General features: G+C 44.4%; 1 long non-coding RNA gene across 1 annotated transcript in view; it reads right to left on the bottom strand.

Annotated features, from left to right (window-relative positions):
• Positions 1–23,689, bottom strand: part of LOC308064811 — a 25,633-nt gene extending 1,944 nt beyond the window's left edge. Inside the window, exons 1-3 of the long non-coding RNA XR_013928533.1 lie at positions 13,929–23,689; positions 6,524–7,684; positions 1,224–1,380 (exon numbers count right to left, since the gene is read on the bottom strand). This is a non-coding gene — a long non-coding RNA (uncharacterized lncRNA). The remainder of the gene's footprint in view (positions 1–1,223; positions 1,381–6,523; positions 7,685–13,928) is intronic.

Raw genomic sequence — 23,689 nt, 5'->3', positions numbered from 1 at the left:
CCCCAGCGCAGAGCCGCGGGCTGTCTGTGGGCAGGCCACCTGGATGTGTGAAAATGCTGGGGGACCAAGCGTGGTGTGCCCAGGAAGGCAACGTGCACTTTCCGCCCACAGCTCTGCCAGCTGAGCTGCTTTGCCATGGGATGGGGCAAATGACAGGTGAAAGACTCACACACACACACATTTAAGGAGGATCCTGCCCTTCTGGCTGATTTATAAAGTCTGGTGTCTCTCAACTGGGTGCTGGGGGAGACACCGCTAATTCCCAGCATGGGCAATTATGACCTTGAGGTCAAAAAACGAAATATGTGACTCATCAAGGGGGTATGAGCCCTTCGGGTTCAAATCAGCAGCTGCCGGTGCACGGCTGCGTCCCAACATGCGTCCCGCGCTCCGTGTGGGATGGAGCCCAAAACCTTTGCTGTCGTTCAGAGGCATTATGTTACAGTGAGGGAAATAGTTGTGGCTGTAATTAAAGGCAGCCAGGAAACACTTGGCTAATTACTGCATGAGCCAGGACTGAGTGGATGCGGTGTGGCCTAGGAATGTGCCCGTCATGAGGCAGGTATCTGCAAAATACGGGCTGTCACGGTGGCCTAAGAAAAACTCACCGACAGCACCAAGGGTTGCTGCCCTGGCACGGAGATGGAGGTCGCCCTCCTGTGCACCGGGTCAGGGAGAAGGCAACTGCCCGGGCTGGGATGTGGGGGGCACTGACGGAAATTTTGGCAACTTCAGCACTAACCAGTCCTGCCTGAAGAGCCGGAAAGCGTGACTTTTTGTCCAAGATGCAACACTTCCCAAAAACATGGCTATTTAATTTTTCATCAGATGCTGAAAAAGGACTATCCTGCAGCCAGCGCGGCTGCTGCCATTCCCATTCTCATGAGCAGTACGTGGAAGTGCTGGCAAACAGCACGTTCACACACCCATCAAGGTCGCATTTGCACTAACTGCAGTCAACAGCAGAAGGCTTGAGAGTTCCCAACATGCTGGTGACATGTTTTTGCTCATTTTTAAAACAGGTTGGGGAAAATTTCCCAGCAATTCACAGCAGTGGCTGAAGGGGAGAGGAGCCGCTAATCCTCGCCAAGCCCCTGCGGCCTTGGTGCCTACTGTGGCTGCAAAGCTGTATTCTTGTCCTGTGCTAGAGGGGTCAGATGTCAATTGCTTCGAGATGCACACAAGCAGAACTTGCCTTCTGCTTCAAAACCAAGCCTCCTTACCTCCACCGTGACAGCTTGCAGCTTGGCACAAGTTGAACGGCACTCTGCGCAGGAAAACGTGGCACGGGGAAGATCTGATGCTTTCCACCTCCAGCCAACACGGGCTCAGCTGCTTCGGGCCTTTCAGCTCTGCAAACTTCAGGCTGTGCAAACTCACCTAGGAAAGGCAACTGAGATGTAACCCAGGCTCCTGACATGCTGTCTCAACCCGTGCTGATGTTGTCTTACCACTAGCTATAAAATTCTCCCCGGCATGCTCTCCTAGGGCAGGGCGATGCAGTCCTGTGCACCAGCCAAAACCCAGTGCCTGAACATCTGTCTCCTGGCACTTCAGAGGCACCTGCCAGCCATCACATCTGGGCCCAAACTGCTTTCTGGAGCTGGGGGTTAAACAGCCTGGCTGCCACAAGAGGTAAGCCAGGGCCCCAAGCAGATACACAGTAGTGGGGCAAGGAGCTGCAGTCACTGGGCAGGTGGCACACATCCCTAGGACAAGACCCTCCCTGGAAGAGACCCCCTGCAGCTGGCAGGGGAGAAACTGGTGCAGCGCATGCACAAAGTTCTGCTCCTTTTTGATGCCAGGGCTTGGGGCAGAAACCTGCGAGCAGAAACCCAGAGCACAGGGATGGGTGGCACTGGTGTGTGTATTGGGCACAGATCTCTAAAAACAGATGCCCAGCCCTCCAGGAAAGGGAGATGGGCACTCAGAGCTCACCCTGCCCCATGAGCCAGTGGCCAGGCACCTTGGTGGCACACAGGTGCAGTGGCCCTTCCCTCCTCCTTCCCCAGCTGCACGAGCAGGAGATGGTTGGGATGCCAAACCACTTAGGTAGGTGTGACCAAATAGCCCTACTGAAAGGAGCCAAACCAGTATGACTTCCTTATTGTGCAATGATTAATAAAGGCTTTCAGCTCTTTTTTTCCATTAATTGTGAATAGGCAAGTCCTTGATCATTTCCTTATCCAAGGACCGAGTGAGATTCCTTACAGCATTCCTGCCCCAAAGAGAAGTGATCCCTGCAATATTGAAACCATGCACAGCAAAATCAAAGGCTGAAAACCTCTTTTCCGGCTCGCCCCGGCTGAGGGCAGGCACCACCACATCATACCAGGCTTAGGGTTCGGGAGACCCCAACACGCCTGCCTTTGCCGGTTGAGTTTTACACGGTAAATCCTAACGCAAATGAGCAACGCAGAGAGTAGCTTTTGGGCATGAAGAAGAGTGCGGCAAGCAGCAGTCTGTATGGGATGGTTTAGATATTACAGTCTCGGTTCCCAGCTTCCCCACAGCTCTCCTATGGCAAAACTTTCTGTGTGAGAACTGTCCCTCTGTGAACCACAGGGGACATTTGCTTTCCCTTGTCCTTAAGTTTACCTTGTGTATTCAAATGACCTTGTTTTTTTTAAAGGACAGGTCCTGGTCCTGTGCATCTTCACAGGCAAGGTCTGCTCTTCTTGTCAGCCTTGAAGCCCCGTGCAGAGATGTTTCAGTAAGCAGGGAAGGTTTGGTTTCTTCTGGTTGCGCTGGGGCCGAGTTGCCAGGTGGGGACCCAGTTAACCAGGCTGGGTGGCAGCCCTGAGAGGCCTCACTTTACTTGCAACTGGTCATGAAAAAACCAAAAGTTAAAAATATTGTAGAAACTGCAACCAGGTGTGAAAGGGAGCAAGAATACATGAAAAGTGAAGATTAGCCTTTTTAATAAGCTGTCACAAGTTAGTTGGGTGTTCAGGAGGGGACACAGGCTGGCGCCTATAGTCATTCAGAGAAGATTTTGTGTGTGTGTGCGCGCGCGTGTGCGTGTTTTTAATGAGACCAGAGGCTGCAGAACAGGGCTCCTTTTCTAACCTATATTGCAGCAATTTGTGCATGTCTGTAGCTGTGGGTGTTATGTGCTCTCTACTCTGAGTGGTAAGTTTCAGTTTGATTCTGCTCTCGAGAGCTGTGGGGACAGTTTGCACTCGCCTTATCAACGCAGAATCCAAACAGCCTCACAGTGCGCCCAGCCCCCTGACACTGCAAACTGAGAAAATATGCTTTAAGCACAGGAAAGCGAGTGAGGTGACGACCAGATGGCTTTTTATCACCAGAGCATCCCAATCTCCCAAAATACTCATACCCCAATCAGCGGAGCAATAAGCTGCTTTGAGAGCCACATCAGCAGCACCACCCTGAGAGGCCTCAGCTGGGACCCTGGGGAGCGGAGCCAGGACCCTGGAGCTGGGGCTCCTTTCCTACATCTCCATTGCCCTAGACCCCTGCACCGCCTCCTCTAGCTCTTTGCACCAATGCCCCAGCACTGAGGGCCTGGCCTGGACGCTGCAAACCGGACAGTCGCAGGAGGTGCTTGCCTGCCCCCATTCCTCCCTGGGCTGGCCCTGAGCAAGCCTGGCCACTAGCCACTGACTGAAATTGTGCCCATGGCAGCAAGGAAATGGCAGGGCAGGTACTTCCATGGCCCTCGCGAAGCAGATCTAGTTTGGCTGCAAAGACTCGTGGTCTCAACAGTAACCCCTGTGCCCAGCCATGCCTCTGATTTCCAAATGAGTGTTGCTATCTTTACACCTGTTTGCTAAAAACATCTGTCTTTTGGACTACACACCAATGTCTGTGCTGCCTGTCCTGCTGTCCCCAGATGGGCTGTGTCCCCTGATCCCTGTGCCTCCCCTGCCTGGGGGTCCCTGTGTGGCCACCGGCCCCACAGCAGAAGCCCTGGTGTTCCATCACCCTGAGAAAAGCCTGCTCCCTGCAGAGACACCTCACAGCAGCCTCAGCAGTCGCTGCTGAAATCTGAAGAAAAGTGCCCCCTGAATTTGGAGCCATTTGGGAGGAATTCAGCACACTTTCCTTGGGACACAAGTTCTACTCACCCTCCTTGGGTGCTGTGGGCTGCTGTTCACTGGGAGCCTTGTTCGTAAAATACCTGAATGTTTCTCAGATGAAATTATGACCTACATAGCAGCTAAGAGCAACATTCAGATTTCCTCCCTCCCTCGGATCTGCTTGAGGTTTTTAATCCCCCCACGCCACCCCACCCCCAGATACAACATTGAGGAATGACTGCGGTGTTTGCTGCACAGTCACTTGTCCTGCTTGAGCTCAAAAAGGAGCCCAGGAGACAAGGTGGAACAGTGGCTGCAGGTACTACAAGTGGTCCAGGCTCCTCCAGGGAAGAGGCAACATGGCATGGGCCCTTCTGCTCTCTAGGGCAGGATTATCCTTATTCTGCTAGCGAGCACCCAACAGAGAAGCAGGCTGATGACCAAAGGGTGCAGACCATACTGGAGGCACAGTGCTCTCCAATTTTGTTCAAAAGCACAGTTACTTGTCCAAATTAAGGAGTCCAGAAAACAAGGGCCCTCCCTGACCTTCAAACCCATTCTCCTGAAGCAGAACACACCCCTGCAAAACACTCTAAGAGCCTTGTTAGACACGACCACCCTAAATCTCAGTCCTTTGCTGCTGGCCTCCTGCCTGCTAACTCCTTCTGTGCCCATTAGCCACAAGAGAACACAACTCCATGTGAGTCTGACGTCAAAAACACATTCAGGGATGGATGGACCTAGCCACAGAGTTCAGCTACAAGTTCTCATTCCCCCCCAGATTTGGGGTATTTAAGTCTGGGAATACCTGTTGATGCCATTCCTAATGCATTTCTTTTTTTATTACTATTTTTAAATTAATTTCCTATGTAATTGTTTAGATCAATCTAAACACTACGGCAGTGATGTGCATCTACACAGGGGAATATACCCAAGTTTAAGCTTATCTAACAATGGAGATTTAAAGACAGACTTCGTTTTACCTAGAAATTTCAGTACTTCAAGGCCAGAGATAAGTTTTGCAGCAAGGACAGGAACCCAGGAGTCAAGATGACTTGGTCCTGGTTTTGGTATCTCCACTGACTGGTAGCGAGGTCTGGAACAATCCAGTTGACCGTCCCATACAACACCCGATTCATCTGTAGAATAGGTACAAGACTTGTGCAAGTTGTGGTGTAAGACTAATATTTGTACCTTCTTTTGAGATCCTCAGATACGTAATAGCACATATTTTTGTTGTTCATAGACAGAACAAGTTGCTCATGATCTGCAATATTTAGAAGTCCTCCCTTAGAAGGGCTACGACTACCCTAAACGCAACAACAAAAACTCTCTCTGCCCCAAGGAGCTTACAAACGAAGCACTATTAAAAACCAAAAAAACCCCACAGCGTCTAGGTGCAGAGCTTAAATTTCCATTTTCTCTTAGCATTTTCCCACGAGGGGATAGCATGTGAGAGCACACAACAGAGAGTCAGATCACACCCGGTTCGGTTGCTCTGGCATGCCATTTGGCAATACAAGAATGACATAAATTAAAGTGAAACCTCTTCACCTCAGCGTAAGTGAAAATGTGAAAAGCGAGGGGGGTGAGGAGGAAGGGGGGATATTGATCCGTATCTACTCAACAGTCAGACCAGTGGTGTGGTGGCAACAAAAGATGTGCCATTGCTTTTTCAGTAACTAATAATCTATAGAGAACCATTTCCTTTTCTACTGTTAAGATAACACACTCACCACCTCAGCTGCATGCAAATAATTTGTGCCTCTGCTTAACTAATTGACCTCTCTGGTGCAGACAGAAGAGCAGAAACCTCCCACCAGCATCGACTGATGTGCAACACTGAAAAAGGAGCCAGCTCACCCAGAACTTTCTGAAATGTTTAAATTGCTAGAGGACAACTGCACCAAACGCTCTGCAAGAGAGACATGGCTTCATGAGATTAAATGGATTATTTTTGCTGGTCTTCGGTCCTGCCTCGGATCCACATGTGGGCTGCAGGCTGGAACTGACATTATTCGAAGAAAAGCATTTGATATCTCTGCACATAGACCACAGCTGGTCAACAACTCATCCCAGATTTAAACACAATATATTAGCTCTCATCTGTTGCCAGAAATATTACACACTATTAAAAGCCCGGGCGCCCAGAAGTGTGCTGAAACTGAGTGGGCCTTCACTTCACATTGCTTGAAAACAAACAGGTATCAGGCTGGACATGTGTCTGTATCTGATGGAAACCTTGTTCTAATCAAAAAGCTCATGCTACTTTCACTCACTCGCATACGCACACCTCTCTCCCTGCATTAACACAGTGCAAGCAAGGTTGCAATGTCAAGCACCAAGAAGTTATGAAATGCCAGAATTAATTAAGCTTGTCCACACATAAGCTTCAAGAGCAGCCCTTGCTCACAGGTTCACACACTGGTTTTCCTGCGGGACTTCTATTTCACTCAGCCCACAAGGCGGGAGATGCTCACCCTGCGTGGGAACAGGCAGGGATGCCTTCCTTCTCCTCCCACCTCTCCCACCTCCATTTCTGGCCACATGACTCTGGCCTTTGTGCTCCTGCCCTGCTCTCCAGTTGGGGCCAGTTGCATCTCATTGCTTTTGGTGGGTTCATCAGGAGGATGACTGAAGGCTTCACCTGTATCACTCAACATCCACGCAGAAGAGGAAGGTGGTATCCCTATGCAGGCAGAAAATGAAACAAAATACAGGAGTTGCAAGTCAAATATTCTCTTTGGGTGCACAGACTTTTCAGGGCAGTTTATCCCAAGTGAAGTGTGACTTGACTGTAGCATAGCTCATCCTAATTTCAGGGGTCACTGGGAATCCTCAACGCCTTCAAATCAAGCACCTAAAACCACAGAGTACCGTACTTCACAGCCTGTGAAAACTTGGATTAAGTGACATGCTCCGTGCTATGAACAACTCCTTGGAAACGTGTTTCCCCCAGGTAGTACCCAGCTCCCTGGCCAAGATGGACCCTCCACCTACCCCACTCCTTTCAACAAAGACCACCACCAAGGTGTAGGGTTTACAGATTAGAGCCTCCTTCAGTTTCCAAAGCCAAGGGCCATAGGGTAAGGTAACACGCATCCCGTAAAGACCATGTCATTACACACATCCATAGGGGCCTGACTCAGCCTCAGTTCTGGCTTTTCTCAAACCCTGAGTGCCTGAGCTGTTCCCACAGGCTGCCTGGACAAGCTCCTGGGTTTTGAAAAGCGCACAGGCCAGAGAGATGTGTCCCTTTCTGTGGCTGGCCTGCAGTATGTCAGTACGGCGCAGCAGGATTGGTGTTTTCCATGAAACAAGCTACCAGCTCTGCTGGCTGCGGCACTGCTGCCAGGAACAGCCTGTCACCCTTTATGTAGACTAGCACGGGTGTGTGGTGAGCCCCATGCCCTTTCTCGCCGTCCCTTTTACCTTTCTCATTCTTCCCTTTCCTGTGCTCAGTCCCATCCTCTTGCCTCCTTGGTGAGCACCCCCAGGGCTCCCAGCTCCCTGCTAGCTAGCCACAGCGGAAGGTGGCCACCGGCTTCTCCAGTCTCTCCAGAGGGAGACTTCCTGGTGGATGGAAGTAGTGAAACACCACCTTTTCCTTGGAAAACCCAGTGCCTCCTAAGCAAAGGGACCTGCGCAACAAAGGGCAAGGGTGAGATGAAACACTAAGAGAAGGAAAAGAGAAAAAAAAGGGAAGAACATCTTTTCATAGTCCGTAGATGCAAAGTGAAACTATTTTGATAGATTCAGCTTTCCCATGTTGAAAGGCCTAGAGCTTCTCATTTCTGACTTTACTCTGAGGCATGAAATTTCACCCATGACTTAACAAACTATAACACTGACAATGCTTTGCGGCTCATCTGCTGCCACCCTGCCAAAGCTTACCTTGTGTTTTGCTGGGATGATACTGCCAAATTACTTCCTTTTTTAGTGTTTTCCTTATTTTGACACATCTTTCTTTGCTAATACTTCTCCCTGGAGCTGAAAATCTAGTGATGTGGAACCGGTCCTCTTATTAGTACACTGGCATCTCCATTACTGGATACAGGCAGCCAGAGAAGAAAACTGGACCCACGCTAGCAAAGTGTCCCCTTTACTGGCAAGTGATCACCACTAGCTTTCCTATGGATGCTGAGAAAATTGCTAAACCGCTAATTTGCCCACACCTTCCTCACAGGGACCACCTAGCTCAGCAGAGGGCAGATCCAGTTTGGCAGCCTGATTTTGGACGGTCTTCATAATACAACTCACATAGTGGATGTATAAATCATTGGTTTACACAGAAGCATTTTAAACGAAGAGAACTGTTTAAGCCTGATCTTATGAAAGCTCAGCCATGTGTTTGGCTTACTGAAGTTAGCTCAAAGACGTAATAGTTCTATATACTGCCTTTGAAAAGATGCAGTGGTTTTGCTCTATTCTGTTTTAGTAAAAGAACAATCTAGCCACAGAGATGAAGGAATCGGTAAATGTTTCAGTCTGGACCAGCCATCTTACAAAAGAAATGGTCTATGTCAATCAAGTTGCAGATGGCTTCAAAGGAGTGGATGACACTTAGTAGTTGGTACCATACAGGAAACAATCATGGATTAAAAATCTATTATTCTGGGATTACTGTGTGAATTTTCCTTGTAGCATTATGAAACATTTCTGTTTCCCTGTTGATAGATCATCTTCTACAATGTCATCTAAATACGGAGTACCTCATTCACTCACTGTCACCATTGTTGCGCCCTTTGATTAAGGGGAGATAAGACGACAGATCAAAATAGAGGTAGCAGGTGATTGTACCACCTGTGAAATATTAATGTCTAATATGTTGTTTGCTAGAGTTGATGCTCAGATACTTAAGATAAGTTTCCTGCTTTCTTCTCCTTCAAAACGATTTCTTCTTTATGATTGCTATATTATCTTGGTCAGATTTGGTACTGACACGTGTAGGAGCCTGTATATACACTGCTGGGCTTCAGGGATAACTAATGTACCTCTCTAGAATGATTTTAAAAAGCCAGGAATGGGGAAGAACAAAAACAAAAGACAAACTCAATGCTTTGGAGACCTTTTGTCCTGGTACACACAGGAATTTTTTTGTGTTTGTCTCCTCGCCTGCTCTAACGACAGAGGTGGCATTAATAATGCAGAGCACATACCTTTTCAAGCTCTCTTGCAGCTTTTAAAACATAGAGAGCAAATGGCAAATTTACCTTTCATCTCCTTTTGAAACTCAAGTTAGGCCTTATTGGTAACAAGTGAAATTAAACTGGTTGTTGCTGTTTAACTTCTCTGTGCTATTTCCTCACATGAATTAGTCACGACCAACTCTACTTGGCAGTTGTCCTCTCAAAAAACAGAACAGAGAAGGGTTAAGCACTCCCATACAATTTACCTAATAAATTTGTCATACCCCTTATATAGAGTTGTCCCTCCAGTTCTGCCTGTTCCCTAACATATCTGGCAGTTTGAACAATGTTGGCAATATTTGAGCAATTAGGCATTCCAAGTGGAAAGGTTAATATACCTTACCCTCAAATGCAGGGTGTGTTTTGTCTTGTGCCTTCAACCATCCTTGATGAGCATCGATTGCACAACAGTCATGAAGCAGGAAGGTCTTCTTTCAATTTCAGTATGGCCTAGATTGTTTTGGTTTAGCAAAAGGCCAGTAGCCCAATAGCTATGATGAGACAAACACGCATTGACTTGGGTGCTATTGAGGCAGATCACAAAGAGGGGACTTCATTGCTGTTAACACTTTCCGAGTGTTAAATGCTTTGGTCACACTAGCACTGGTGCAAAACCAGGTAAAAGATAACCCATAAAAGAAACCCCTCTGATGGAGCCTGCATTAGGACTGGTCAAGGAGATATGACACTTGTGGTTTATTTCCCCCTCTTTTGGTTGAGCAGCATTGGCATCTCAGTTTATTTTTTAGCCAGTTCTTGGAGACAGCCCTTTGTGGTCCAAGTCTGGCAGATAGCTCTGGGGAGGAGCGGGCAGGGCTGCAGAAGTCCTGCAGCCTTGTGCTGGGCAGGACCTGCAAGACCACAGTCCACCAGGACAGAGACAAAACCACTTCCCAAGCCAGCCAGCCCAGGAGACAACATCCTCGGCCCAAACCATTGCTGAGGTTGAAAAGCCAGTGCAAATTGCAAATGACAGTACCACAGAGGAGCACCCCAGGTCGCCAGGAGGCCAGCAGCTGCCAGACCGGCTTCCACAGCCCTCCTCCACCAACAGCAGGGCACACCCAGTGGCCAGCCTGCCCGCCCTGCCCAGCAGGGATGCTTGGCTGCATAGTCAGGACCTGGCTTAAGTAAGAAAAAAAACAGGTCTAAGCAGCAGAGAAGGAAAGTTTGCAGGTCACAGCCACCACCGGTGCCGATCCACCCTGAGCGCCTGCTCAGGAGGTCCGGAGTGCTGGTGGGCAAAGGAGGTCAGGTCCAAGGTGCCCGGTACATGCCCCCCCTCCTGTGAGACCTGAACGGGCCCGAATGACCCAACCTGTGCTTGGGTGCTCCTGCAGGGCTCCACATGCGCACGAGGGTCTCTCACGTGGAATCCCTGTACCAGTAAAAACTGCTGAGAATTGGGTACTCAGCTCAGCCTCTCCACTTGTGGCTGGTGGTATTTTCCTGGCTGGGCTGATGTTGATGTTTGTAATGAAGCTTTGGCAGAGAAAGAGAGACATGTTGTAACCATTAGCAGACTTTGCATTTAGAATTTATCTCAGGAAAGGACAAAGGATAATTCAGCTCGATGGAGTTTTTGTGCAAGATTGGGTCTACACTTTCTATTGTAATATCAGTCCTGGTCTTCACCATTCTCTTCCTCTGACCCAGAAAAAGTTGTTCGTGAAAATAGTGTTAGTTAGAAAATAGTGGAACTGGTAAGTCATTACAAGCACATGTGTGTCTCATTATACATCAGTTTGGTTTCACTATATATTTTACACTATGTAACATAAATTTCACTATGCACCACAAGTATTTCAATATGTGATAGTCAGAAAGTGGCAGTTTACACTAAAAGTTTCAGTATGTGGTAGGATATTTCAAATACTATAAATTCTCCTTTTAAATGAAATGCACTGTGTAGATTAGTAAGAAATGCAGTGTTTTAGTTCACCCAATGTGGTTTTCTTTCAGAACAGTATTTAGTACTGTGCTGTTCAATTGCCATGTTTATTTTAATCATACATATTAATGGATGATTAAGTGAAAATTCATTAAACATACACCACATAGGATCCAGGCAAACCTGAGTTCTGTTTCTTAAATCTTTTATCTCAACTCAGCTTATACCATATTAACAAACACATTATATTTACAAAGACTATATTAATGAACAACATAAGCTTCCTGTGAGAGGCCTGTTACTGGCCTGTTGACTTTTTAAAAACAAATTCTCCTTGAGCAAGTAAAGTCTGAGGGACCTGAAATCCCCTGTAAGGGTGAATCACTAAAGCAATGAGCAGGCATATCAAGGGTCTGCACTGACCACCGTTTATTGCAGATGATCACCATTTCAGTTGCAGCCAGCAGCAGAGGAATCTGCACTGCCAGCACAGTGCTGCTAATCATGGCTTTAAATCTCTTGATCAGTTGGTCATGCAAGTATCATGTTAATCAGGCCTTTTGCTAGCAAACTCTGTTGCAGTTGCTAAAAAGGGGTATTCACTGTGATACTACTACACCGAAAAGCTCTGTCATATATTAAAATTACCAGGTCATAGTATTTTCACATGTGATGTCCTTCAGTGCCAGAGGGTATAGATTACCTTGGAAATATACTTGCCATGAACCAAGACCATATCAAAAACAATCAACATAGCATAGTAAAGCCAAGGCACAGCAAAGCAATTTCCCCATATCCATCAGAAATGCAGAAAGAAGAAAAAACATTAGGCTAAATTTGGTTAAGAGTTCTCCCTCATTCTCATCTCCTCTAAACACAAGCTACACCAAGAACAGCTCCATGCAAAGTTCTATGTTATTCAGAAAAGAGCCTCAGCAGAGACAATGGGGCAATGCTGAACTCCAGCCCAAGAGAGAAACATCAGCCAGTTATCTCTGCTCTGGCTTCTGCCCCTCAAGATATAATCACACAGATAATTTCCCAGCAATTTTTAAGGGATAATTTCAAAGTACTAATGACCTGTACTGAAGTTCAGTGTATAGAAGAACTGGAGGCCTCATCTACCCTGTCTCGCACTCCTAAGACAAGGGTGACCCTGCACCGGCGTGACTCTGGACAAGCCACTTAGAGAGTTACAAAGGTCCTGGATTAATTAGAAACTGGGTCTTTTAACATAACTCCTTGCTCCATCACAGGCCTAGCAGCCCTCATTGGCTCCCTGCCAAATAGTTCAAGCACCTATTAACCAAGGAAAAGATAAAGAAGCTTGGGTTCTAACATGCTGGATTTCAGCCCAGTGGTTTCAAATCTCCTAACCTGCAAGAGCAGCTTATCTGTGTTTGGAGGTCAAAGACCTTAACAGAGCCCTGTTAATAGGTGCATGCTGGCACAAACTCAAACATTTGGCTCTTCAGTTTACAGCAATTCCTTGGTTTCTTACAAGTGGGGCAAAAAGGGCCACCAAAGTGGCCAGTGACACTCTTGGGGATGGCCTGAGTCTTCTTATGCCAATTTATTTGGCAAAATGAGTGCTTCCTTAGCTCACAGGAGCTGGAACCAAATGCATCCAGTACAAGGCTTGGCTATCCTACTCTTCCAAAATATAAACCCAAGACCCAAGGTACTCCTTGTTTGTAGCCTCCACTGACCATAAAAAACAGATTGTGCCCCAGACACATCACAAAGCAAGCTTACGAGCTGCGTCAGGTATTTCCCAGGGACTGCGTTGGAGGAAACGGGAATGTTTGTGTCAGACGTGAGGCATGGGGACAGCCTGGAGAGCAGCGATTACTGCTTTCATCCCAGACGGGGGCTGGGTGCAATGGGTGCTGCATTCCTGTGCCTAGCCTAAACCCTTGAACCATGAGTTTCCTCATGTGCCTCCTCCAAGGAAACTTGAAAGCAGCCCTGCTGTCTGCCAGAGCATCCCTGCATCAGACCAGATAAAACATGGGCTCATCTCTGCATTCAATAGGATATTTGGGATGAAATAAAGCTAGTGTTTTTAAGTGCATGTCTGCTTTCCAGCAGGACCAAACCTGAGCTGTTCCAGTTTAAGAAATGGAGAAGCAGCAAAGTTCAAACTTTCCCCTGTTCACTTACTCCTGTGTTAGATCTGGGCTGAGATACATATAAAACAATATATTTATGTCCTAGATTCCACTGCCGATACTGACAACAAAAGCTATATTACAGTGATTTTCCTGTAGTCAGGTTGCTAGTCCAACAAGTTTTGGTAGGAGGGAAATACATTACGCACATCCTCCAAGTCCCCTCCTAAGGACTGTCAGGCTATAATTTTAGCCTACTCTTATTACTGATCAGGTATAATTGTTGTTGAGACATCCTTCAGCCAACAGGAAAGTTACATTATCTAAGCTGTTGCATTACTTTCACTAACTCATCTTGTCCAAAGTTTTTAGTATTTCTTGACTGAAAAGGCAGAATAGCAACAAAAGTTCACAAAACTCACACCAACTCATTTATCAAATCCAAGCCTTTTCATTTGACCAGTTAAGTTTCACCTGTAAGCTAAACCACATGATTTCAGGAAAAGAAGTTGCAGCGCAGTTTGCAGTATTTGCTGTCGTGATTTCAGAAACAGCTGGCATTGGCTTGAAGACCGCAGTTTCATGTGTACTAGTAACATTTAACAAAGGACTTTTCCATCTTTGCTGACTGAAGTAGGACTATTTGCAGCATACAATTAATCTGTTAGTTTCTGTTGTTTTGAATGTGACCTACCTTTTTTTCTCTTCATTCAACTATGGCTGAAGCTAACATCTGTTTGTCAAAATCCTTCCGTTTTGAATCAATGTATCTCCATCTATGCAAATCTGAGAGGGAAAATGCTCACAACAGTTCATATTCCTGATTGCTGAAATATTCCTGTGGCATCTCTCTGCCATGTTCATATTTTCAGACACCTCTCTGTTTGAAGTCAACTTCCACAGGTTTTCACACAGAAAATTTTCATCAGCCTCAGTCCTTCCAGCTTTAGCAGTAAAACATCATCATCAGCATGCAATAGGCAAGAATCTTGCAAAGTGACACCTTAAAGGAAAAAAATTGATGAAAAGGTTGTCTTGGCATGGTGTGAAAATTTTCCACATCAGCAGCTTCTGCTGATTTTCTTCAAAACAGCCTTCCCTTCTTTTCTAAAAAGAACAAGTATTGATTCTTCTTTTAGCTCTGATTCATAGCAACTGAAGATTTCACCAACATAGCACAGCAATAGTATTCTGCTGATCTTCGGGAAGGAAAAAGACCAATTAGACCAAACTTGCTCATTCATTGCTGCAAGTCCCTGCCTCTAACCAATGTTCTCTTCAGGACAGGGACATCAGCTTTGCTGGTAAAATTTATTGAGGGTTTCAATGGGAAAAAGGCCTCTCCTCAATGTTCATACTGTGGCTTTTATGCTGTGAGACAAAGAACAACTGCAAAATTCAGCATCTGTTGAGTTCCACCTGTGTGAACAGGGAAGCATTTCCCTGCTCTTTAATTAGGGTTTGCAATATTGTTTACAAGGACACCAAAATCTCCAGCTTTCACAGGCAAAATGCTCCACAAATACAGGTGAAAGCCACGAAGGAGACTCAGTGCTCACTTTTGTATCTTAAGCTTAAGATGGCCAAATGAAAAGAAACAGCCTGCCAATTTAAAGGTATGCTGCAGGAAGTCCTCTGCAGTAGCACAATACATTCTACCTTCTGGACAACCGCAGAAAATTAACAGATCCCTTGTTTGATGCTGGATTTCTCTACCTAGATGCCTGCTGGTTCTTATTTCCTGTAAGCATAGGTTAACACAGATTTCATTCTACCAAGTAGCAGAAAACAGCGGTCAAAAAGAGGGCAGCACAGTCGGCAGTTGTCTTCTGAAGTTGGCATATATAACCATTGCCTCATGTTTTATTTTTTAATTTTTGAATTTTCACATGCCATTATTTTCACACAGCTGGCAGATCCAAAGAGTTGGAGAGGAACAGATCAAATCCAAACAATTCCTTACATGCACAAGCATCAGCAGGTGCTGCAATCCCAGAATGTCTCTAGGAAACTCCAGAGCTGGGGAAGTTTTCTGCTACATGGGGGTTGTGCCTGGGATTAGGCACTGAGGCACAGCCTTTGGAAAGGACACTGCTCAAAAGGCACAAACCAGTGCTGATGTAAAGGAACCTCACTGGTTCAGACAAGCCCCAGGTCATCATGGCCCATGCAAAAACCAATCATTACAAGCAAAAGTACTCTGAATTCATTCTCAACAAGTGCCATTGCAGATCAGATTCACATCTGCCCTGGAAAAGTTGACATTTGGCATTTGCATTTCTCTCTCAACTGCTTCTGTGGAAATAATGAAAAACACCAAAATGAAACCCAGGAATCAACCCAGATCCTCACTGCAATACAACTAGGCATATCCTAAACTCTGGGTGGCAGGAGAGGGAAGCCATGATGCCTTTTTCTTGTTCAGATAGCAATACCCAGAGCATACTGAAAGCAATTATTTCCATCTGCCACACACAACCCAGAAACCTGAAAATTGTTCTGCTAGTAGAAATCTAATACACCAGTGAGCAACCAGAAGCAACCTACTGCTTTCTTTTGTGAATGGCCACAATGTTCTGGAGATGTCACAAGTGCAGTTCACTGTTCTGCTATGCCTGGTAGGGCAGATATTTGGTACTGGCCTCCAGACTGAGCAGCCAATCAAGCAGCTGGTGGTAGAGAACAGAAGTACATAAAATGCTGAGCCACTGCAGAAATGACTTCTGTTTGCCTTTCATTCTGCATTTGACTAGTCAATTTTTCCCCTTCTTTGGAGGAAAAGTAATGATCCAATTAACTTCCTGCAGAAAGATAACTACTTTGAGATTACGAACTTCTTTCTGCAAACAGCCACCATTCATAATAAAAACTAATTTCAGGGTAAATGTGTAGGACTTCAACAGGTACAAACATCCGTTTAAGTAGTGCAGTTGCCATAATTCAGCCCATAAAATTCCCAGATATTTAGCTGGTCGCTAATATTGAGATTACTGGTCATTATCAACACAAGCAGAGATGTCACTCCATCAGTGCACCAGCACTGCTCCTCATTCCTGTGTATCTGACTTTTAAGCTGCTGCATCCACATGTCTGCACCCTGCACCCCCCATCCCCCTTTCCAACAGGCGCACAGTACTGGGTGGGGAGGAGAAGGGAAAGGGAAACGAGCTGTAGGCATCATTTCTGTAGCCATTTAAGCCCTATTTGGTAAAACAAGGACAACATCAATATTTTATGATCAACTTGCATAAAACACCCCAGGAAAAGAAAGCGTTATCATCTGAAGGCACAACTTAACCTTTGAACAGTGTAACAGTCTTCCTCTTAACCATAAATTTAGGACTACATACACTGTCTCTGTCTTCCATAGGTCGGTGAATAGCTGTGAATGTTGGACCTTGGTCAAAAGTATGAGGACAACTGAGCAGATTCTCAATCACTGAAAAGTAAGCATGCTAAAGAGGGAAGCAGATGACCTTCCTACAAACAGCACAGATGAAGTCTGGTACCTGACTCTTTATATCCAGGCATAGGCTCTGGATGCACCCAAACTGTCAGTCACCGAAGCTAAACAGTGTGACCAGCCAATCCTTAGCAGTCAAGACTCAGTCCCATGCACAGAAGACAAGCTCAGATTGAGTTACCTGGCAAAGAGCGAGCTGCTGGTTTAGCAGGACTAGCAGAATTTTAAATAAAAGATGAGATCACACTTTTTTTTTTTAAGAGAAGAATCTCAGTGGCAAACACATAAAAGCAAAGCTCTCACGTTTGCTAGAAAAAAAAGATTTTAACTGATGAAAAATCTGCAGTTACTAAACATGTCACAGTATTCCCCATGAATTTCTCAATAACCGAGAAGTGGACTGGCTAGAAGCAGACAGGCTAGGCAGCCACTCTCCCATTGTTAAAATAATTGGGATGTCTCAAGATTCTCAATTAAGATAGCAAACTAACTAGTGTGGTCTGATCTTGCTGACATATTTTGGATATTCTGTTTCTGACAGTCCAAGGAATTCTATTATTTTGTTTGACAAAAGAGGCAAAACCAGTAGTTCTGCATGATGAATCCCCACGTAATCACCCTCCAAGCCAGATCAAAGAGGAGCTCTGTCTCAGACTGCAATATTCATCTCCCCCAGCTTCTTATTTATTGGAGCTGGATTTACCAGACACAATATTTTCCAGAAGGGAAAGCAAGGTCCAGAATGCCACCTCCCCCTAACCATATATACTAACTTCAGCCCTATCAAAACAGTCAAGAAAATCTGAGGGTGCTGCACTGCATTGGTTCAAATTAAACATGCCAAGCAAAAGATTTTAAAAGTTTTATTTATGAGATGTGAAAAAGTTGCCTTCTACTCTCCAAACCATAGTGCTAAATACCAAAGACACTGTGAAAGGGGTGCCTCTATTATTCAAAAAATATTTGTGTGCTTTTGGTAGATTAATTGCATTTAACATTCTGGTTAAACACACAAACAAGCACAGCTTTTTGTTGTTGCTTCAAATGAAGCCAGAGAGAGAACAAAAGGCATTCAACTGAACCAATTTAGGTTTATAAACATATTAATTTTAAGAGCGCTATGTGTACACTTAAAATGAATTTAAAGCAGTCAACCTTTGCAGTGCGATGCCCAGTTTCACTGTATCCAAATAATCCATAAATCCAGATGCAAGTTGTCACAGACACTTCTTTGGAGAGCTTGCAAAGTTAAAAGTCAATGTTTCCTATTAATTAATAATTGTTTTCAGCTGTTTTGGCAAGTGATTAAAACAAAGTGTCTGCCTTTAATGTCACAATATAAGTTTTCTTCTTTAGAGGCCTAAGTGCCAAGCGGGAATTACCTCATTTGCAGGAAAGTGTCATACGTGATTGCTTGGAACATTTGTAAGCAAATAAGATGAACAGATATTGTACCTGCCGGTGCAATGATTTCCATACCCCGTCCATTAAAATTACCCACCAAGCAGTTTCAGAAGAACATCCGCTGACATAATTAAAACAATACTTCTCATGTTAATGGAGTACCATGCCATGAAAGTCATCCCATAAAGAAACCATAGAGGCTGTGCATCATTAATTAAACCGTGCCATCTCGTGAATTCAGTATCACATACCCTCTAAACTTTGCACTGCAAAGCACAATAGATGTTTCTGACACCCTTGCTCAACGGATCAGCAGAACCGCAGTTCCGACCAATGCCTGCTGCACAGCAGGATTAAACTCAGCTTTGAGAAGGACCTTCTGCCGTAAGTAGCCCTCTAAACATCATCTTTTATTCCCCAAATTCTACCAATTCGTTCCCCCAGTAAAACTGAAGTAACTTCTCTTGGAAGCTGCATTTCTACACGTCTGCAGAGGAAGGGTAGCAGATTTTGCAGCACAAGCTGAGAAACTCTGCTTGCAAAGTGGAAGGTACTGACATTAACATAAGCAGAAGTAAGATCTCTATTTACCTTCCCTGTCGGAGCACTGGACAACTCATTGAGATAACTTTCACTTCTGTTGCATCGAGAGGCTTGCGGAGTAATGAGAAGTGCAGCATCTGACGTCCTCTCTTTCTGGTACATTATGGGAGTTGCTGCCGGCTCCTCTTAGCTCTTGGCTTCTGCCTCTAGTTTTAAAAAATTGTAAGGTGTTCTTTGTTTGTTGAAGTAGAATTTTTTTAGACTAAATAGCATGCTTTATCTCTCCAAGGCAATGAGTCCAGATAAAGCTGCAGACTATGCTGAGCAAGCAACAACACGACTGTCCTCAGGGAGTATATTCATGACAGAATTCAGAAGAACAGACTCAGGCTTAGGTCAGCCCTTATTCCGGGGAAGATCTTTCCACCAGTACAACACCCTTACTACATGGTATGAATGGCAGAGGGATACTTCAGCGCTTCAGGCAGATAGTGACCCACCAAAACACTCAGCAGAAAGACAGCACAGGCAGGAGCATTCTCTCTTGTTCCCTGTGATCCTATTTGCCATTGCAAAATAAACTCAAATAATTCTCAATAAATTTCCAGCCACACCATTCACACTTAATCATATCTCCATTGCACAGTGAAATGAAATAAAAAACCCAGACGCTAATTTGTTTCAAGTAATTTACACCAGTGCCAGTCAATAAAATGATCCCTTTTCTAAGGTTGCGTCAAATCCCTGAAAACTCTGTTAGATATAAATAACAAAATAATTCAAAAGAAATCCTGCAGGTAAAAATGAGCACTCAGACTCATTACTGTCAGGTCAAGATGCGTATGTGGTTACAGAGCATCCGGCAAATTTACAGTAATTATTCATCGCCACATTCTCCTCCCCAGCCAATGCCAGAGAAAGCACCCTGCTGTTCTCAGAGACACAAGCAACCTGTTTACTCTGGGGCAACAGAAGGTAAAAGTTCCCTATCTTGGGGCAGCTCTGAAAAGCTCACACCCTTGTTTATGAATGTGGCAACTGCAGCACATGCCCATATGCTAAAATGTTAAGGATCTTCTCCTACATTGATGGTATCCACATTCATTTCAGTGTAGCACTTCACAACACATTAGGATCAAAGCAGAACACCTAAATATGTTACAGAACATTCCAAGTATATATTACATTAAAGATGAAGACTGCATTTTTATCCTATCCAGTCAATAACTTGCAGCAAAGATGCTGCATACTCAATGCCTTTGATTATTTCAGCACCTTCCAATGATAAAGACTAAACTCCCTTTAAAAAATAAAAACTTTTTTTTTTCTTAAACTCTCAAGTCTTCTGATACCATCAAATGGCATTTTGGAATAGGAGCTGCATGTGGTTTTGAAGCACTGTTAATTGCCTGCAGTGACACAAGCAATGCCTGACTTGGGTGTGGGCAGGGGGAGGGGAGTTGTGCAATAGGCTTCTTCCATATGCCATCACACAATCTCAATTAGGTTTGCTTTTTGAAGGTATATAGAAAGCTGATTACACAGAAACAGCAAAATAAATGTGAACAAAGGTAAGTATCAGCCTTTGTGGATACTTCTAATTACTTGAATGCCAACTTTAAAAGAGAATTTAATTTACACCTTGCGTTATCTTGATGGAAGCTTGCATGGTTACCCCAGACCAAGTCTCTTTTAGAGGTATGGCTCAATCTGGAAATACCAAAATTTCAGAGCCCCCTGAAACGATAGCTGCAGAATTAATTGTTATGTCCAGTAGCTATAGTTCATCCACTTCATTGTTCAAACCATGCAACAAAAAACCCAGAAGGGATGCGTTATGGAAAATGGCAGCACCCAGTCTGGGGAAGAAGGGAGGGAAAAGTGTAAGTAGGTAGGCTTCAGAGAACTGAAAGGTTTTCCCCCATGTCCCCGAAAGACACTGAACCCAACATGATTTATGGAGGTCAGAGGGGATATAAGTCCTCCTGCACCTCCCCAAGGAAGCCAATTGCAGCAGAACCCTTGAATGCATTCAAGTTTCAGTAAGAGATAAAGACCAAATAGTTCTTCTTATCTGCATGTTAATTACAAATACAGAATATATTTCAAGGAAATTGTAAGCTGACCCATTAGGATTGCACCCTCTTACCACTGAAATAACTGAATGTACAACCAGAAGTAGGGCATCATGAATTTTGCTAAAATCTGACATGATTTCTTAGTGAAGGACATTTGAGCAATAAACTAAGCTTTTTTCTTTTTTTTTTTTTTTTTTAATTGCCATTATGGCTATTGTTCTAGTGAATTCCTCAACAGCTGTCAAGTATAAATTCACATACAACAAACCAAAACTGGACAGTTTGCGTAAGGGAGCAGATCCCCCAAACTGCAGAGAAACTGCCTGGGTGGTTCAGCAAAACCACACCTCAGCAGCAAGGCAGAAGTCCTTTATGTGTCTTCCTATCGAAAGGTGTCAAGATGTAAAGTTCAGAAATGCCGATGATTAAAAATGACACGCCCTCTTTGTACTGCCTATACAGCCTGATTATGAATATTGACATATTTTTCTACAGCTAAACCCAATATAATGGAATCTTATTCTGACTGGAAAACGAAACTGAAAAGGCTTGTGACCAAAACTGGGTTTGGTATTTATCACACACATTGAAAATGTGTTCTGCTGTTCTGTATGAAACATTCATAACAGTATAAAGTAAAACCTTTAGAACCATGAAACAGTAATTTTCATGACAGAAAGGTTCTCGAGCAACTCCATCGTTCATTCCCTGAATAAAAAAGCAATGCTGATGATGCAGTTTTCCATGACACAATATATTAAAACAGCAACATGAAGTGCCCGTGCAAACCGTGCTGCCATTTTGTGCGGGACCTCTTGATGCCTCAGCTGGAGGCCCAGGCCTAGGACTGGCTGCAAAGGAAGCAGCTCTGAAACAATTTTTATAAATAAAGGCCTTCTTAAGCAACATGCTAAAACAACAAAGTGAAATACACCCTCTGAAGTGTACTGTTCGCTCTGAGAAGGCAGCTATGGCAGACGGTGACAACAAAGGTGCCAGACATTTCGCTTTGCAGATGGAAGCCAACACACCACCACATTCATGGAAAGGACGCAAAGGAAAGCACACGGTGGGAGCTGTAACATGATGAGTGAACAAGAAACCTGGGTGAGATCAAGAATCCTGCTCTGTCATTTCACTCCCCATGAAGTATTTTTCTCTTGAGCCCCACCTTCACTGTTTTTTCATTATTCTCATTTCCCCATACCCTCCTCTGCACCTTTCTCTCACTTGTTTTCCTACAGGGCTACCCAGTTTGTGGTAACAGCCAGCAGAAACAAACTCATGCCTCAGATGTTGAGGGAGAAGCTGAGCAAGAAGGGTCACAGAGTGCTCCAGAAATCAGGGTTTCAGTCACAGTCACTGCACATTACTGATAGCAAGCCTGCAAGGGAGGGACAGGCACTGGAGAGCAACGGGCAGGTTCAACCTCATCTCCAGTCAGCTGAGGTCAAGGATTAGTTAAAAAAAAAAGTGAAGCTGCAAATTAAAGAAGAGTTTGCAAGTAAGGGACAGAACTCGTATGGTAAAATTGCTGCCGTGGAAATAGCTAACAAGCCGTATAACTTCCTGGGTCATGCTGGCACCTCAGGCCTCGAGGCCCACCACCGTGGCCTGACCTCTGCCTCCCTCTGCCCTGTACAGACTGGGACAGACTTTAAAATGAAAAAGGCAAGCTTATTTCGCTAATTTTGAACTCTGGAAAAAAATCCAATGAGGGCGTGTGTACATATGACTGATGGAAATCAAACCTCTGAAGTGCAGATTATTTTAATTATAGCTAGAAGAACATCTAAGGTGCAAGTTTCAGACAGTTTCCATTCTGATCTTTAATTCCGTAGCAATGAAAATGTGAGTGCCTCTGTCTAGCTGAAATAATTACAGACTTTCTTTTTTATGGCAGCTGGGACACTACTGACCCTATGCAACAAAATCTCAATATACACAAGGAGAAATTATATACATATCTATGAAATTAGACATCACCAGCTTTCACATGTGCACTCTCTCCACATACATCTCACTGTAAGGCACCCATTGAAAGGAGAGGTTTAGAGAACAATGCTATTGATTTTTTCTTTCCCCCACCACAGCCCAGGTTTCTTGGAAAGAGGACCTAAATTCTAGCAACTTTTAAGATGTGCATGTGAACTTACTAAATGCATCTGACAAAGTCTAGCAAGTGATCCTCCAAATTATGGCAGATGCAAACTGTATCACATACCTGCTTTACCCTTTCCACCGCATAATACTCACAATTACTGTGAGTGCTAAGATGAGAATATAATGTGTATTAATAACTAGATCACACATTTGCCGCCACAATGTATTCATTTTATCTGTTGACCTATATTAGTGAAATGATGCAAAGATTAAAGCCTTAAACATCTTCAGTGGAAAGTGCTATTTTAAAATCTGATGAATTTTGGCAGTTTCAAGTGCAGTAAAGTCAAGCTCCTCCAACCTCCAACCCTAACCTGGTGTTTGAGTGCCTGCCTTTCTACCCTGTTTTTTATCCACATAAATACTATTAAAACCACGTGGAAACCCATACCTTTAAACTTCATATAACTGCGAGTTATTTTATACACCTGAAGTACACAAAACTCCTCTTTGTGTACCTGTTTGCATAGCTGCATTTGAAAGTTTTGTATTCTTCTGTGTTCTTTAATCTATTGTTTAGAGAAACTGGTGTTTCATTTCACAGTTAAAGAATTTAATCACTTTAATCGTAGAGACATGAAAGGCAAAGGAAGGAAAGAAAACATCTCACATTTTAAACTCTTCTTCCACAAGCTATTTTGATAGTGTCACTTGAAAGTACAGAACTCTGAAATCTACTTCTGAGCATTTGAAACTTCACGTTATTTTTACCTCTCTCTCAAAAGATACTACTCAGGTTTAGTGTGACATTTTGAAATGTCACCACCCCTGTCTCAAAACCAGAAGTTTTAATGCATAATAGAC

Source organism: Falco punctatus (genome assembly GCF_963210335.1).
Source record: "Falco punctatus genome assembly, chromosome: 5".
Lineage (NCBI taxonomy): Eukaryota > Metazoa > Chordata > Aves > Falconiformes > Falconidae > Falco > Falco punctatus.
Note: the sequence above shows the minus strand (reverse complement) of the source record. Positions and strands in the feature narration are given on the sequence as shown.